Raw genomic sequence first — 18,486 nt, 5'->3', positions numbered from 1 at the left:
AACTCGAGGCTGTGAATTTTTTGCTGTTCATAAATCTGCAGAAGTTTAAAGCCTTTTAAGTTCTTCTTGGGTTTTTTTTCCTCTGCTCCACTTGCAGTGGATTACTTTATCTAATTTTTAGCCTTGACCTAATTTTTGCCTCTAGTCTATGTCAACTAACAACCTGAAAAAACACAGAGGTCTTCCTGTGAAATCTGGAAGAGAATGAGTGTTGTGTAAGATACTAACCTAGGTTTCTAGAATCTTTCATGACTTCACATATGTGCTGTTTTCTACATACCTGTCATTTATATTTCCAGTGCTTGTATTTCATTATGTAAAGTGGGAATTTTATCTTTATTTGAAACTAGCTATTTGTGGACTGTGCTCTCTGTTTCTGAAACTGTTAATCACAGGGCATATTAAGATACATGACCTCTAAGTAGCTTATGGGAAATTAGAGAAACTAAACGCGTGATAGAAGTAATAATACTTGTATGAACATGGTTTTATCGGAGTTTAGGAGATGGAGTTATTTTCCCTCTTTGATCCAGGAAAGCTTCCAAGAGGAAGCTCCATCTGAGCAGGGCCAAGAGGACGAGCAGGGGTTTGCTGGGTAATACAGAAAGGATGAGCATTCTAGACTGATGGGTTGGTGTGGAAAAATGCACAAAGGTGGGGAAGGTCTGAGTGCTAAGAGATAGATGTTCAATAGATATCCGGATTTTAGGTAAGAAAAATTGGAATCAGACTCTTGAATTGGTATAATATCATGACAAAGTGAATCCATATAATTTTTTACTAGTTTTCTATATTCTTGTTATCTGAAAATGCATTCATGTGACCGTTGATGTCCTTATGTAAATATGGACACAAACTGTGGCCTGGACAGGACTCAATGCAGAGCTAATAGCACTCGGCTGTGTCAACTTGTTCTGTCGGATTCCTTAATTCCTCTGATTATTAAGAAAGTTTATTCATATACCTGGTGTGCGAAGCATTTTTATAGGTGATGAGGATGTAAAAGTGAATTAAGTGTGGTGTAATGCTGTAATGCTTATAATCTCTGTAATGCTGATAGTAATGCTTATGGTCTTTTTTTTTAATGTTTATTTATTTTTGAGAGAGAGAAACAGAGTGTGAACGGACAAGGGGCAGAGAGCAAGGGAGACACATGAACTGAAGCATACTCTGGGCTCTGAGCTGTCAGCACAGAGCCCAGAGCAGGGCTTGAACCCACGAACTCTGAGATCATGACCTGAGCTGGTCAGATGCTTAGCCAACTGAGCCACCCAGGCACCCCTAATGCTTACAGTCTTAATGGATAAAGAGCTGCACTCAAGTGTTTATAACAGGAGGCAAAACCCACACACTGTAGTCAAAGTGGGTATATCTGGCTCAAGAGCTGCTCTGATTTGCCTATTCAATAGGTTTTTTTGTTGTTGCTTGTTTTTAAAATAGGATTTTTGAAGTTGGTGGTAAGATATCCAAATGAGAATTTTCATGTAGAAAATTTGGATTTCTGGTTTGCCTTAATGTAGTCAAGTAGGTGGCCATCGTTACCTCAGTGTAACCATCAGCTAGAGACCCTTGCTAAAACTGAGACACAAAGAATCAGCTTTTAACATACTACTTTGCTTGTGCAATCAGAGCAAATAGAAATAAAGTGTCATAAGAATTACTTCTTTTATTAACTCCATGAAGAATATGAGCAACAGCTCTGTGAGCAATTAGAAACACTTGCAGAATGATGAGAATATAGAGGCTGCTTGGTTTTGAACAGAATTGGATAAATATGACAAAATCTTTGAACTTGGGCTTCATTTTTTCTATTGTCCTTGGGTCTTTTATTCTTTTATTTTTAAAGCCTTTTTCTTTATTTTGAGAGAGAGAGAGAGAGAGAGAGAGAGTGCGTGAGCGCACACCGTGTGCAGGGTCTGGGGTGGAGCAGAGAGAGATAATTCCAGGCAGGTTCCCTGCTGTCAGTGCAGAGCCTGAGTTGGGGCTTGATCTCATCTCAGGTGAGATCATGACCTGAGCCAAAATCAAGATTTGGATGCTTAACCGACTGAGCTGCCGAGGCGCCCCAGGTCTTTTATTCTTCTGTGAAAACGTTTTCCAGGTACATATTTTTGAGTTGAAGCTTGAAATAAAGCTGTTGGTAGAAGTATGAAATGTGAACAACTGGTGGGAAGTGAGGTGATTGATGGAAGGCAGGATGCATAAATAGCTAAAACCTTCATTGTCATGTGTTCACTCTAATGCAAATGAATAATCAATACACGACATCTCTGGTTTCATATGTATTGTTGCTTAGAACAACACTGTGTGAAAAAGTGAGTTGAAAAAGGAAATGTTAATTAATAATAGGGATGGGCTGGAGCTCTGGTGCTGGGTGCCTGACATCTGGGAAACTCTGAGATAAACAGGCTTATGTGGGTCAACGCCCTAGTTGTCTGGCTTCTCAGTTTGAACTTGTTTCCCAACAGTGTTGTTTTCCAAGAATAGTCATTACTGCTGATATATTTAGTAGCTGGGTCTTTCCCTTGAATTGTTGGCCTCTTTACTGTTAAGGTATGTTCTTCCTCCAAACCCAGGGTATCTTCCTGCATGGAGTGTCATGCCCTACTCTGTCTCAGTCTTCTACTTGCCTCATACCTTTCCCTTAAGAGGGACAAGCCTGGTTTTCTGCTAAAGTGCATGGGCTTTTTAAAAAGACAGATCAGAGTTTGACTCACAGCTCTGCTATTCACCTACCACGTGACTTCAGACAAGGCTCTTGTCTTCCTTTTTCTGCCAGGGAAACAGTAAAATTCTTTCCAGATACACAGACATACTAAGTCTGGTGGTGGGCTACTCTAGATTCTGAACACAGGTAAAAACACTAGGAAGTGCTGAGAGTGTGACCTCCCAGACAGCATTTGTGTGAGGTTTAATCCCAATCGCCTTGTATGAAATAGGTGCACCAAAGAGGTGGTGGTTTCCTTGTTTATTTCCAACATTCCACGAGGCATACAAATCATGAATGATGCTGAGATATTTAGGCTATATAGCACCCATCAAAGCTTCCTCTTGGGTTTAATGAGTTTTAGTCCTTTTTTGTTTTTCTTAGAGCAGTGTTTGAACCTTCTTGGAGTTAGCTAAGGGCAGGAACTACTTCACTGATATTTGTTGACTAACCAACTGGTATCCCCCAGGGCGTTAGCCAGTTACCACACTTCATACCTGGACAGTCTTGGTGGTGTAAGATCACTCTGTAGTCTTCTGTGTTGAACTGTTTTCTTGCTCAATTCTCTTGCTCAACTGAACAACAGCTCTGAGGGGTAGGGATTTGCATGTTGCCTTCAATGTAATAGTGAATGCTTTTCTTAATAATCTTAAAGCATCAACAACAAATATACATGTTGCATTAGTCAGGTTTCTCCAGAGAAACAGAGCCAATAGAATATACATAAAGAGATTTATTATAAGGAATTGGTTCATGCAATTATGAAGGCTGGCAAGTTCCAAGATCTCCAGGGTGAGTCGGCAAGCTGAAGACCAGGAGAGCTGATGGCGTAGTTCCAGTCTGAAGGCAGGCAGGCTTGAGACCCAGGAAAAGCTGATGTTTCAGTTTGAGTCAGAAGGCAGAAGAAAGCTGATGTCCCAGTTGAAGGCCATCAGGCCAGAGAATTCTCTTTCATTTGGGGGAAGGGTCTACGTTTTTGTTCTATTCAGACCTTTAACTAATTGGATGAGGCTCACCCACATTAGAGAGAGCACTCTGCTTTACTGAGTCTATCAATTTAAATATTAGTCTCACCTTAAACCATCCTCACAGAAATATCCAGAATAATGTTTGATTGAATATCCAGGTGTCGTAGACTCTAAGTCTAAAGATCTCTCTTGTCTAGCAAAAGAGCGGATACAGGATTGAAGTGAGAGATGGCTAATGTCTGGGAAAAGACAAGAGCCCTGAATAAGGGTCCTTGCCCCGTATTTATTCAGATCAGAAGGCTTACAAATGTGGCAGGCATACACAAAGAGACAAAGAAACTGTGAACATTAACCTGAGGACATGAGGGGGAAAAGGGGATTTTGAAGATATACAGTGTTTGGGGTTTGGGCAATATAAAACAAAATCCAGGCGCCAGGCAGATGGGTGGATGGTAGTTAACAGCAGACAGGAGGTGCCGTGCCTGTTTATCTTTGCCAGCCTAGGGGATGAGACAGATAGGGGGAATCACCTCAGGGTTAACAAGACACCTTTTCTTTTGTTAACCATCTCAGCTCCGGCCTGCTTTGCCTGCAACACAGTGGTCCAAAGTCCAATTCACCAATTTACCTAACCTGGCCCTATTCTCCTATGAAAGCAGCTTTCTGCTATAGTACTAAATTTGGGGTGCTTTCACCCTGAATATCTAATCTTGTTATTCCTATATATTGGGCACTTTTGCACTGTTTCTATTTCAGGCCTTTGCCTCTCCCTTTCTATTTTTAGGGGCTCAGCAGCCCCTCCCTATTTTGGGGTGCCTTTGCACCTCCCCATTCCTGGCACCTTTGTGCCTCCCTATTCTCGGGTGTCTTTGCACCCCCCTATTCTTCGAGTGCCAATCTGGTTTACCCAAACTCAGGTGTGAGCATTTTATTGACTTTGTAGTTCTTTATGCCTTGTTAACCCATTGGTGTAAGCCCAGGGGATTCCTAAGCTTATCCCCCACATCCTGTGGCCCACTCAAGTTGACACATAAAATTAAACATCACATATATACATATATGTATTTATAATAGAATAGGTTTTATTTCAGGTAGTCTATTTTTTCTGGATTTAGGCATAATCATTTAAGAAAATCAGGTTTACATAGTAGAAAAATTCAGAAATGTCAATTGCATTTTCTGTAAATGTTCTTCTACACGCCCACATACCTACTCCTTTATTTTGTTGGGGATTCAGAGAACTACAGAGAATCTGAGCTGGAAGGAATTTGTTAGGTCTTTCATTCCAAGTCTTTCATTTAGCAACTGGGGACCAGAATGGTGGGGTGATTTGTCTCTCTGACACAGAAAATTTGTCTAGCTGACAGAACTGGGAATTAAATAAATGGCTCCTTGATACAAGGATTCCATTAGGACTCTGTGGCAATTTAACAAATGAGATGGGTCTGTGGGCAACCTGTAGAGAATCTCCAGGTAGTGGGATGGAGGGAAGGAAGGAGGCAGGAGCTGGGACTGGGTGTGCAAGAAGAAGGAGGATCTGACAAGGTGAGCTCCTCAGCTGAGTACTTAGAGTGAGGAGACAGGAGAAAGGGAGGGAATGTGAAGTGCTGAGGGTCTTGGGGTCAGGGGAAGGAGGGACTGGTAAACCAGGGGAAGTGAGACACGGATGCCCTACTCTCTGTCTCTTCATTCCCTCTTTTGGGACAGAAAACACGACCCACATGTGGATCCTCTTCCCACTCACTCCTGGACAAGACTGTCTCCTTCTAGGCCAAGCTTTGTAATCAACTCCCCAGACTCCTCCACTCTACCACTGGGGATATGGATGTGAAGTAAGACCTTCCCTCTCCAGACACGGTTGATTCTCTCTGCTCATCATCACAGTTGATCACTCCTCCTCCTTGGTGAGGCTGATCTGGGGAATGCAGCTTCTTATGACAGAGGCAAGGATAGAAACCACTGTGAGATCAGTCCTTGTACCCTCAAGGCAGATAGTCATTTCAAGTTTCAGGCTGGTCTCCAGGACATTCCTGTCTCCTGGCTCTTCCATGACTGCACAGGGCATCTGTTCTCAGCCTCTCTACAAGTTCTGCCTCTTCTTCCTGGTACTTGGATTTTGGAAAGCCCCATGGTCAGTGTGTGTCCTTCGTCATCTACACAGTCTATTATCTTATATGGTCTCAAGGCTTTAAATGCCATTGGCATTGATATTCTAAAATTCCTAGATTTATATCTTTAGTCTAGCTCTCTCTTCTGAACTTCAGACTCATATATCCAAGTGTCCACATGGCATCATCACTGGATGTTTAATAGACATGTTAAACTTACCATGTCTCAAAGGGAGAGATTTCTCTTCTTCTCCTACCCTAAAACTGCTCCTCTGTTAACATCTCCCTTCTCAGTCGAAGGTAATATCATCCTTTCCACTTTGAGGCCAATAACTTTGGTGTTGTTCTTGATTCCTTTCTTTTTCTTTTGTCCCCCCTTCCAACCTCTCAGTAAAGTCAGTTGTTTTCACCTTCAAAACACATTCAGCCCTCTCTCACTGCCTCCACTGCTACCACCTGGTCTGAGAGACCATGTTTTTTCCCACCAGGATCATTACACAAGTCTGGGACCTGGACTCCCTGCTTCTACCCTTAACTTCACACACAGAAACCTGAGTAGTCTTTCAGAATATAACTCAGATCATACAACTCTGCTCAGAATCCTCTAATGCCTCATTTAACTCTTGAGTAAAAACTAAAATCCTTACAAAAGTCCTTACACTCTTAAGCAATCTCTCCTCTTACACCCTTACTTTTCAGAACAATTCCCCTACTATTTATCTTCCCTCTCAATTCACTCTTCTCCAATGTCTGGTCTGTTTGCTGTTCGTGAAAGACAGACATATTCTCTTTAAGAAATCACCTCCTCTCCCCCAGATATATGTAAGGCTAACTACCATACCACCTCTAAGTCTGTGCTTCAATGTCACCTTATCAAGGGCCCTTAACTACCCTACTTAAAAATGCTATTCAGGAAGACCGGGTGGCTCAGTTGGTTGAAGCCTCCCACTCTTGGTTTCTGCTCAAGTCATGATCTCACAGTTTGTGATTTAGAGCCATGCATTGGGCTCCGTGTTGTCCATTAGAAGCCTGCTTGGGATTCTCTCTCCCTCTGTCTCTGTCCCTCCCCTGCTTACACACACACACACACACACACACACACACACACACTCTAAATAAATAAATAAATAAACTTAAAAAAAAACAGCTTTAAAAATTCTATTCATAGCTGCCCTTCATTCTCCTTCCTCTTCTATTTTCTTCCTCTCTTCTGTAAGATCCCATGGATCTTATCACCTTAACCGTCTGCATAATTTACATTCTTCTTATATTTACTCTCTGTCTCTCTGTCTTTTTGGTCTGCTGTATTCTTAGATGACTCCCACAAAGTCTGCACATAAGTGTCTAGCAAATAAGTACTCAAGACATGATTGCTGAATAAGGCTCCCCAATGAAAGGCCCAACTGCCACTACACAATATTGCTGAGATGTCAAGGTCACGGACTGATTTGGGCTCCAGGCCAGCTCTTACCAGCTTCTCGCTCAACTGCATCTGCACTCTGGTCATCCATGAGGCCTAATTTGGGCGGGGGAGGTGGGGGGAGCTGATGCAGACAACCCCTTTCCCTATCTGGTAAGTGCTGGTGATCTAACCCCTCTTTATCCGTGGGGAACTTCAATCCTTCCTTCTAACGCTTCCTCCCCGGAATCCGCACCCCTCATAGACCCCAGCCCGCTGCCTCTCTCACAGAGTCTCCAATGGCTGAGGCCCTTGACTGCAAAGCGGGTGGGCGCTGGCCGCCCTGGGTGAGTCTCCCTGACCGCGGGTGTAAATGCGCCTTCCCGCCAGCAGTGGGCAGGAGCCGCCGCGCAATCCAGTGCTGGACGCTCGCCAAGCTCCGGCCTGGCCCATTTCTCCGCGGGTTCCCCGCTCTGTCCCCAAATCCCGCCTTCTTCCAGGGCGGTGGTGACGCGGTGCTGGGCGTCTATTCCGGAAAGCCATGCTCCCACCCTGGGATGCTGTGCTTCGGCTCCCGGGGCGCTCAAACAGCACTCCTGTCCACAGGGGCTGTAGTGATAACACGGTGTGGGTTAATTTAATTTCAGTGAATGGAATAAGATTGTAATTAACCTAGATTCAAAAGACATTTGGTTGCTAGGCTTTTCATGGTCTTTTGGTCAGCAAGGTGGCCCCAGGCCTGCCTTCTTGTACAGAAGCTTTTATTTTTTTTTTTTTTTTCAACGTTTTTTTTTTTTTTTTTTTTTTTTTTTTTTTTTTTTTATTTTTGGGACAGAGAGAGACAGAGCATGAACCGGGGAGGGGCAGAGAGAGAGGGAGACACAGAATCGGAAACAGGCTCCAGGCTCCGAGCCATCAGCCCAGAGCCTGACGCGGGGCTCGTTGTACAGAAGCTTTTAAATGTGTCTTCCAAACACCATTGAACAAAAGCATTGAACCCTTTGATAAAGTTTCTGGAATGACAAATGAAAGGACCGAGCCTTTCTTCTTTTCCTCTACTATAACAAGTTCTTTCCTTACCCGGAGAGTGGACAAAGAGTGCTCAGATGGAATTATGGAGAGGCATGTCTGAAGAGGGATGATACTTAGTGTTTTCCTAAGAAATTGAAAAATTGTATTCAGGTGAAGTTTACCCATTGCATATTGAGCACATGGAGGCATTAACTGAGATCTAAAGGCTCACAGGGAACTAATTATGTAAACAGGTTCTGTAAATGAAATTACTATACAGGTTTTGTAGTACAGTGATGAAGAGTGTAGATTTTGAACAGCCTTGTCCAGGTACCAGTCCTGACTCCTTCTATACAATACTTATCATAAGAGTTGGTCAGAGGCACCTGGGTGGCTCAGTCAATTAAGTGCCTGATTCTTGGTTTCAACTCAGGTCATGATCTCACAGTTTGTGGGTTTGAGCCCTGTGTCAGGCTCTGTGCTGCCAGCACTGAGTCTGCTTGAGATTCCCTTTCTCTCCCTCTCTTTGCCCTCCCCAGCTCTTGTTCTCTCTCTCTCTCTCAAAATAAATAAATAAACTTCAAAAGAAAGGGTTGGTCAGTTACTTATGCCTATGTCATCTAATCTGGAAAATATTGATAGCAATAATATACACATAACAGGTTTGCAGGGGAAATTTAATATGGTAAAATGTGTGTGTGTGTGCGTGTGTGTAAAATATGTAGCAGAAAACATTACAAGGTAAAAGATGATCTTACTAAGGAACATCAGTCCTATTTATGAGGGTAGCAATGTGGTATCCAGTACTGCTGTGACCCTTCTGTGATGCTTACAATGAGAGAGAACATGCTCGTTTGTTTTCCTTACTCCCAAAGGCATTCGAACTGGGACTCAGGGTTTCATGTCTTTTTGAGTAAGTCCTGCATAGATGGACGGCAGCTCCTACGGATGAGGCCTTATTTCTCAGAGACACTTACCCAAACTGAAATAGAGGAAATCACCTTTTAACATCTTGCTTTACTCATCAGAGCAAAGAGACATAGGTGATCACAAGAATTACATCTGGTATCAGGTCAGTGGTGAATCTGAGGAAGTGTCTCTGCAAACAATTAGAGCACCTTTTCCTAATGGTTACAAATCAGGACGTGCATGATTTAGTATCTCTTTTGTATAGAATTTGATAAATATGGCCAAACTATTGACCTTGGGCTTCATTATTTTCTACTGTCCTTGGGTCCTTTACTCTTCTCTGTAAGCATTTTTCAAGGTATTTATTTACTATTTGCTTATATATTTATGTATGTATGTATTTATTTATTTTTAAAATTTTTTAATGTTTTTATTCATTTTTGAGAGATAGAGAGAGACAGATCACTAGTGGGGTAAGGGCAGAGAGAGGAAGGCACAGAATCCAAAGCAGGCTCCAGACTCTGAGCTGTCAGCACAGAGCCCAACACGGGGCTCGAATCCACAAACCGTGAGTTCATGACCTGAGCCAAAATTGGACGTTTAACCGACTGAGCCACCCAGGCACCCCTCAAGGTGGAGTTTTTAAAATGACAACTCTGGATATGGCTGTACTGTATGTGTACACATTGAAATGTGTACAACAGATGGGAAATGAGCTGATTGATGTTAGTAGGTAAATATAAAAGTATTCACTGTCATGTATTATGTAATTAACACACACTTTCATGATATACTAATAATTATATACACATAATTTCATGTATACTATTGCTTAGGGCCAAGTTGTGTAAAAGCATGAGTTCATAAAATGGATAATGTTAATTAGTAGTACAGGTGGAATGGAGCTGTGGCCGGGTGCCTGATGTCTAGAGAACCCTGAGATAAGCAGTTGGGCTTGTGTAAGTCGATACTCTACTTGCTTGAATTTCTCAGTTTGTGCTAATCCACTTATTTCATTACTGCTGAAATTTTTAGGAAATGAGGCTTTTCCTTCAGAGGGAGACTTGGCTTCTTACCCTGTTCTTCCTCCGAAGCCAAGATAATTTCCTGCACAAAGCATCATTCCTTCTTCCATCTCTGTCTACTCATCTCACATCCATAAGAGGGACAACCTTGGTTGTCTATTAAAGTACATAGGCTTTTTAAAAAGTGTAGAATTTGTTTCCTGAATTCCACATATGAGTGAAATTATATGGTATTTGTCTTTCTCTGATTGACTTATTTCGCTTAGCATAGTACACACTAGCTTCATCCACGTTGGTGCACGTGGCAAGATTTCATTCTTTTATATGACTGAGAGATATTCCATTGTGTATATGTGTATATATATATATATATATATATATATATATATACACACATGCACACATATACACATATATACACACATATATATGTGTATATGTATATATATACACACATGTATGTATATATGTGTATATATACACACATATATGTGTGTGTGTATATATATACATATATATGTGTATATATATATACATATATACATATATATACCACTTTTTCTTTATAAAAGAAAACAAATGAACACGGTGTGGGGGAAGAGAGGCAAACCAAGAAACAGACTCTTAACAACAGAGAACAAACTGAGGGTTACTGAAGGGGAGGTGGGTAGGGGGATGGGGGAAATAAGGGGTGGGTATTAAGGAAGTCACTCGCTGTGATGAGCACTGGGTGTTGTATGTAAGTGATACTACATATGAAACTAATTGCACTGTATGTTAACTAGTTGGAATTTAAGTAAAAACTTGGGCGGGAAAAGATTAGAGTTTGACTCAAAGCTTTGCTATTCACCAACCTCATGACCTCAGACAGGAGCTCACTCTTTCTTTTCTACCAGGAAAACAGTAAAATTCTTTATGATACAGACATAATAAATTTGATGGTAGGTCAACCTGGATTCTGAGCAGGTAAAAGGTAAAAAGGTAAAAAAAGGTAAAAGGCAAAAGGTAAAAGTCAATATCATCTCTAGAAAAGTGGAGGAGGGGGTTACCGACAGGACAGCGTTGTTGTAAGGCTTGATAAAAATGTCTAGAATGGAATAGGCATACCCATATGGTGTTGGGTTCCTTCATTTCCAATGCTTAATGGGAAATTATGCTGTGTATAAATGATGAATGAAGCCAAGATATGTTAGGATATATAGTACCTGTCAAAGTTTCCTCCTGGGTGTAATGTTCTGGGTTTCTTCGTTGCCTATTAGACCAAAGGTAGGTGAAGGGAAGAAACTTTATCAGAGACAGCTGAGGACAGAAACTACTGCATTCACGTCTGCTGACTGAGAGGCATCTCCGGTGCATTCGCTGGCTGGTCTCAGAGGTTTGGCAACATCCTGTAGTCTTTTGTGCTGATCTTTTCTCTTGTTCAATTAAATGACAGTTCTGAGTGACAGGCCTTGGCATCTTCTCTGTAATAAAATCAACTTAAAAATGGTTTGCATCATCTTAAAATAATGATGTGATCTGTATATAAGAATAATTTTGTTTCAAATAACCATACCTTTTCTGCACAAATTCATAACGATTCTGGAAAATCAGATTTACACAGACAAATAGTGCACATCTACCAAATTTCCCATACGCCTTCTCCTACGTGCGCGCGCGCACACACACATACACACCAGACTTCTTAATCAGAGTATTCAATTTCTTTTCTTACTTAAAAAGATTTTTTTTTTACATTTATTTATTTTTTGAGAGACATAGACAGAGCACAAGTTTGGGAGGGGCAGAGAGAGAAGGAGACACAGAATCCAAAGCAGGCTCCAGGCTCCGAGCTGTCAGCACAGAGCCCGGAGCCCGAAGAGGGGCTTGAACTCACAAACCGTGAGATCATGACCTGAGTGGAAGTCAGAAGCTCAACCGACTGAGCCACACAGGCGCCCCTCTTTTTTTTTTTTTAAGTTTATTTACTCATTTTGAGAGAGAGAAAGAGAAAGGCAGAGAGAAAGGGAGAGAAAGAATCCCAAGCAGGCCCTGTGCTGTCAGCTTAATCTCACGAACTGTGAGATCATGACCTGAGCCAAAATCAAGAGACTGAGCCTCCCAGGCACCCTTCTCCCTCTCCCTCTCCCTCTCCCTCTCCCTCTCCCTCTCCCTCTCCCTCTCCCTCTCCTTCTCCCTCTTCTTTTTCTTCTTTGACAGAGAGAGAGAGAGAGAGAGAGCGAGCAAGCGAGAGTGAGCGCACCAGCAGGGGAGAAGGCCAGAGGAAGAGAGAGAATCTCCACACTGAGTGTGGAGCCTGATGTAGGGCTTGATCCCACAACCCTGGGATCATGACCATCCAGGTGCCCCTGGAGTATTTAATTTCTAAATAAAGTCTGAACTGAAAAGAACTCCTAAAGACATTCGTACCAAATCTCTCAGTTTCCAGCTGAGGAGCAGCAAAGGTAGAGTGATATGTCAAGCTCATTAAAAAAAAAATTAATGATAGAACTGGTTATTTAAAAACATGTTTTCTTGCTCTGAGGATCTATTAGTACTATGTGGCAATCCCTAAATGGATGGGTCTATCTAATCTGTATAGATCTCTGAGAGAACCCGCAAGGCCAGGGAAGTGAGTTGGAGGGAAAAAAGAAGGGGGAGATAGAGATGGATGTGTGACCAGGCAGGAGGACCTCATGGAATAAGTTGCTCCTATAAGTGTTTGGAGGGGTGAGGAGAGATGGAGACAGGTGTGGGGAATGGGAAGTGCTGAGGGCCTGGGGTCTGGTCAAGGAGAGAAGAGTATCTTGGGAAACAAATGCAGGTGCCCTACTCTCTGTGTCCTCCCTCCCTCTTCTGGGACAGAGACATGAGGCAGATAAGCAAACATATTAACCTTACTTCCTGTTAATGTTTGTTTTTTTGAGAGAGAGAGAGCAAGCAGTGGAGGGGAAGAGAGAGAGAGAGAGAGAGAGAGAGAGAGAGAGAGAGAGAGAGAATCTCTGTACTGGTGGCGCAGAGCCTGATGTGGGGCTTGAACTCACAAAATGCAAGGTCATGACCTGAGCCAAGAGTCAGATGCTCAACTAACTGAGCCACCCAGGTGTCCTGCAAACATATTTACCTTGAACTAAATCTCCTTATAAATTTTTGTTGATTAAGCTAAGTGTTGTCCAGTGACTGCCACTACTAATCACAGCTACTAATTTTAGGTAATGTGCTTTTTCCTCTTGGGTGTCTTCCGAGGGCTAGGTTAGTCTCACGCTACAAAGGCAACTTTCTTCTCAGTATGAAGACAAGTGTTTTCATGGAGAACAAATCTCTAAACATTTCCTTGTCCTGCTGCCTGGTGCATATCCTCTTCAGAAAGTTAAGGTCAGATAAAGGACACTGGTTTGAGTCAAAGCTCTACTACTTCTGAATAATGAGACCCTGTACATACAATTTAGCCAAGTGGAACACACCAGAAGATTGGACACTTTAAGCCCAATGGCCAGATATGCAGGGCCACGAACACACCAAATTGTGAGAGCTGTAAATAAGAACTGTTGTGCAACTTAAACAAAAGTAACTGAGCAAATTAAAGTTCAAAAAGAGGAAGTGCTCTGTTCTTGGCCATGATAAAGTAGATAGAAGTTAAAGGATGTTGAAATCTAGGCATTCCATCTCAACTCAAGTTTGTCAGATTGCCTAATTGCTTTTGTCCTGTTGCCTAATTGCACAAAAGGCTTTTGAGACCCATCTGCCTGGGAAACCTATTAAGAGCCATGAAACCTGCTTACACTATAACTTGTTGATTGACTGTATGTGCACCTCCTGCCACCTTCATTAGCAAGGTCCCTAAACTAGCTAGTTTTGGAGTTCTGGGAAGTCATATGTACTAATTCCATCCTTTGTCTTACTGAAATGCAGACCCAAGTCTCAGGCAGCTTCTTCTGTAATGAGAACACTCACCATTTTAACTGTGGGGACAAAAACAATGCAATCTTTACATAAAAGTGACTAATATATATTTTTTGCCTGAATAAACTAACAATCACTTTTAAGAACAGTTAGCCTTAATTAGATGAACAGTTCTCAAATGGAAACCCGATTTGCAAACAAAATATTTCTCCTTACCTGAACATATATAAACTAATATGCACACACACAAATCCCACGTGGGCTGATGCACACAAGTAATGCTCAATTAGGGAGTGAAAGAATGGCAGAGTGGAAAATCTTTAGTCTATAACCTTCATTTTAGAGCTTACAAGTGGAGGATGAGGTGATTTGCCTACCTCCCATAGCAAGCTTGTGACAGACAGGCACCAAACAGCAGGTTCCTCTCTTCATGCTTGTGATGTCATAGGCACTCTGTCTGATGCTGGTAAACATTCTAGATGCGAAGTAGTAAACGTGAAATTAGTCCATCTAGGCAATGTGTTTAAGATCATTACAGACTTTTTCCATGTGGCCTTCATCCTGAGGTCTGGGAAGAAAATATCTACAATGTCATTTCTTCAGGATTAGAGGAAAGAGGCGGTGGAGGTTCCATTTTTGCTAGGCATATCCACTCTTGAGAGGGACATGTCTATTTCTGTAGATGTCATCTGCTTGGCAAAAACTCTTCCCTGGGACTCCCAGCTATGAAAAAAAGGAGTTAGAATATTAGACTCAGAGACAGGAACCTGACACCCAGGCAGTGCTCAGAAACCCTGAACATCGTTGGAAAGTTTCCTGATGATGGACCCTATCCAAGGAAGAGTTGGGGATCCTTATTTTGAGGCAAAGAAATATGTGGGGGAAACATGAAGTCTACTCCCTTAGAATTGAAATGCTCACATTTTCTTTTTTTTGTTTAAGTTTATTTTATTTATTTTGAGAGAGGGAGAGAGAGAATCCCAAAGGTTCCACACTGTCAGCTCAGAGACTGATGTGGGGCTTGAACTCACGAACCATGAGATTCTGACCTGAACAGAAACTTAAGAGTTGGTTGCTTAACTGACTGAGCCACTCAGATGCCCCACATTTTCTTTTCAATAGCATTTAAAACAGGCATGTGTAGGGGTGCCTGGGTGGCTCAGTAGGTTAAGCGTCCAACTCTTGGTTTCAGCTTAGGTCATGACCTCATGATCCATTGGATGGAGTCCTGAGCTGGGCTCTGTGGCTGACAGTGTGGAGCCTGCTTGGGATTCTCTCTCACTCTCTCTCTGCGCTTTCACACCCTGCACACACTCTCTCTTTCTCAAAATAAATAAACATTAAAAAAATAAAACAGGCATATATATTTAAAGAAGTGTGTGTGTGTGTGTGTGTGTGTGTGTGTGTGTGTGTGTGTGTGTGTATTTCAGGAAGTGTAAACATTTTTTATGAATGCAAGGCATATGGTTTGTCAATTCCGTTCTGAGTTAGCAGGGAGACCCACTTCCCTCACAGGCTAGGAATCATGTGGCTGATAGATGCAAACACTTTAGAGATGTAAAATTTCAGGTTAACTGGACTGCTCAATTAAGGAGCAAGAATCTACTTTGGGGTTGGGAAATAACCTTGTATGACAGTCCCATACAGGGGTGAGTAGATGGTAGGCACCTCCTTTATTGACAAGTCCTTCTCTCTCCTTGTCTCTTACCCAGAGAAATGAAGGGATGTGAGGTAGAAGGAGGATGTGAGGACAGTAGTTGCTGTGAGTACAAGAAGAGTGAGTGTAGATAGGTCAGGAGAAGAGAATTTATGACATTAAGTATTTGGGGCAAGGAATTCTTAGAAATAGGTACTTAGGAGGAAGGGTACCATGGCCCACTCTCTGACCCCACTCTTCTTGACCTGTTTTCACAGGGAGCATGAATCTGATGTGGACCTTCCTCCACCTTCTCTTCCTGGAGCAAACTCTTCACCCCAGGCCTGCTCTCCTCTACAAAACATACAGACAACACCAGGTCCTGGGTCCCTGGAGGACACCACCGATACTGTGAGGTGATGGTGAGGTGATGGTGGCTGATGCACAGGGGTAAATGCAAGACGATCAACACCTTCATTCATGAGGATGTGGCCACGTTGGCATATTTCTGCAGAATTCCACCTCTGCCCTCTACCAACAGCTGCTGCGTGCACAACGGTCACAAAGGTACTCACGATGTCAGTGTGCTTTGCCGCATAGGAACCAGACCCCTGCACTGCTTTACCACCTTAGGCCCATCCCTGTAGGCTGTGAGGACGGGGCACCTGTTCACCTGGATGGCTAGATGACTCCTGCACCTCACACAGGAAGCTAAGTGACTTGCACCCCACACCTCCAAACGTTTGAGGCCCTGGCCAAAGACTTCCCTGTAATGCTTCTCCCCTCGTATAGGGATCTCTCATTGTAACCATTCATGTGCACTTCCTGCATCTCTCTCCCAGCCTCTGCCCCCAAATCACCACTCCACTGGACACGCCGGCCACGGTGTCAATTTTTTTTGGTGCAAGACAAAATGGGGGTGGAGGAGTTGGGGAGAGCCTGGGTAATGGGCATCTACTGTGGAAAAGCCTTGCTCTCACTGAGTGGCTACACAGGCCCGGCTGGCCGGGCAGATTTGCCCACAAGGTGCTCTGGTAACAACTCGCAGTGGCACTGGCCCTAGGCAGCCCTGAGTGGTCCGGCTCACAGGGTCTTTCTTCCCCACCTTCAGCTCCCTTCTCCCCAGCGGGCTCCTGCGGAGGGGATTAGGGACAACATCCAACGGGGGAAGCCCGCTGCCTTTCCAGAAACAAAGCCCTGAAGCTGGGAAACAGCACTGGAAGGAGCCGCTACCTGGAGGAGAGAAGTGGTGAAGCAGGGACTCTGGCAGGTGCTCGCGGCCGCCTCATTGGCCTGCAGGGGGCGCTGCGCCACCTGAATCCGTTGGCCAAGCAGAGACCAGAAATTTTTCCTGGGTTGATGGGTTGGAAGTTTTGTGGTTACCAACACACGGCTGGGGGGTAACAGGTGAAGAAGCAGAAAATTCAGCCGATATGATTACAGTCTAACTTTCAAAGAACAGATTTCTGAATTTTATCATAACTTTCATGCTCTCATGCTCTTTAGTATTGAATTTACCACCTTCAGATTTACATTCCAGCACTGTAGATATGAAGGAAAGAAAAGATTAAGTACAGAGCAGCTACTTATGCTATAAGCTTTACAGTTTCACTGTACTGGAAAAGAGTTTGTTTCATTTTTTTTTTAAATTTTTAATGTTCATTTATTTTTGACAGAGAGACAGAGAGCAAGTAGGAGAGGGGCAGAGAGAGAGGGAGACACAGAGTCCGAAGCAGGCTTCAGGCTCTAAGCTCTAAGCTCTAACCCACAAATCATGACCTGACCCCGTCAGGGTCATGACCTGACACGAAGTCAGATGCCCAACAAACCGAGTCACCCAGGCGCCCCAGTTTGTTTAATCTTGTAATCCATTGTATACACACTTCATTTCTTTTCTTTGTTTTTCTTTTTTTAAAAGTGCGCACCATGCCCAAAGACCCCTGAGATCAAGAGTTGCATGCTTTATCCTTGGAGCCGTCCAGGTGCCCCTACACAATCCATTTCTGAAGGCAGTTTTTCTACCCACAAGAGGGAGAATCTGTAGGTGACTTTCTTCTCTACCCTGTGACTCCACCAAAATCGTGTCAAGGCTTTAAGTCAAAGGAAGGCACCTGACTCTAGGGCAGCCATCCATGGACTGACAGGCTGGGTGCCCATGAAAGAAACTGGTCTGGAGATTTTACTGTCCTGGAATAAGGTTGACAAAACTGGATACTCTTATTTTCATTTCCCCCCATAATTCCAGGAGCTGTGATTGTATTGTCTTCGTTTGTGACCTTTAGCACGTAGCCTATTGCTTGCTATAAGAGAGCTTTCAATAAATCTTTAATGGGCCATTGTAATAGGTCCTGCTGGTGCTAAGGATTTTTTGCAGATTCTGTTTTCAGAATGGGAAAGTTCCCTTCCCTTCTGCTCTCCGTTGCCACCTGTAAATGGATTGTGAATTTTGTTGAATAATTTTTCTTCATCTGATGACACAGTCATATACTATTTCCGTCCTAATCAGTTAATGGAGTGGAATTGAATAAAATTTCTGGACATAAGCAACTCCATTTTGAAGCTCTATTTTCCTTGTCAACTAATGAACTCTTGGACTGGGCCAGAAGCCACAATGGTTTTACAAGCAGTTCCTCATAAAATTTCTTTTTTTTTTTTTTTTTAATTTTTTTAATGTTTATTTTTGAGACAGAGACAGAGCATGAACGGGGGAGGGGCAGAGAGAGGGAGACACAGAATCGGAAGCAGGCTCCAGGCTCTGAGCTGTCAGCACAGAGTCTGACGCGGGGCTCAAACTCACGGACCGCGAGATCATGACCTGAGCTGAAGTCGGACACTTAACCG

At 43.0% G+C, this 18,486-nt stretch overlaps 1 long non-coding RNA gene across 3 annotated transcripts in view; it reads left to right on the top strand.

The window, feature by feature from the left end:
- The window catches only part of LOC132669365 (uncharacterized), a 44,509-nt gene extending 26,227 nt beyond the window's left edge, over window positions 1-18,282 (top strand). For 2 of the 3 annotated variants that reach the window (XR_009606092.3, XR_013556228.2), the window contains exon 6: window positions 15,924-18,282. This is a non-coding gene — a long non-coding RNA (uncharacterized LOC132669365). The remainder of the gene's footprint in view (window positions 1-15,923) is intronic. The other variant, XR_013556229.2, reaches the window with a different exon arrangement.
- Window positions 18,283-18,486: the final 204 nt, after the last annotated feature.

This window comes from Panthera onca, chromosome B3 (genome assembly GCF_046562875.1).
Source record: "Panthera onca isolate mPanOnc1 chromosome B3, mPanOnc1 haplotype 2, whole genome shotgun sequence".
In the NCBI taxonomy this organism is placed as follows: Eukaryota; Metazoa; Chordata; class Mammalia; order Carnivora; family Felidae; genus Panthera; species Panthera onca.
Note: the sequence above shows the minus strand (reverse complement) of the source record. Positions and strands in the feature narration are given on the sequence as shown.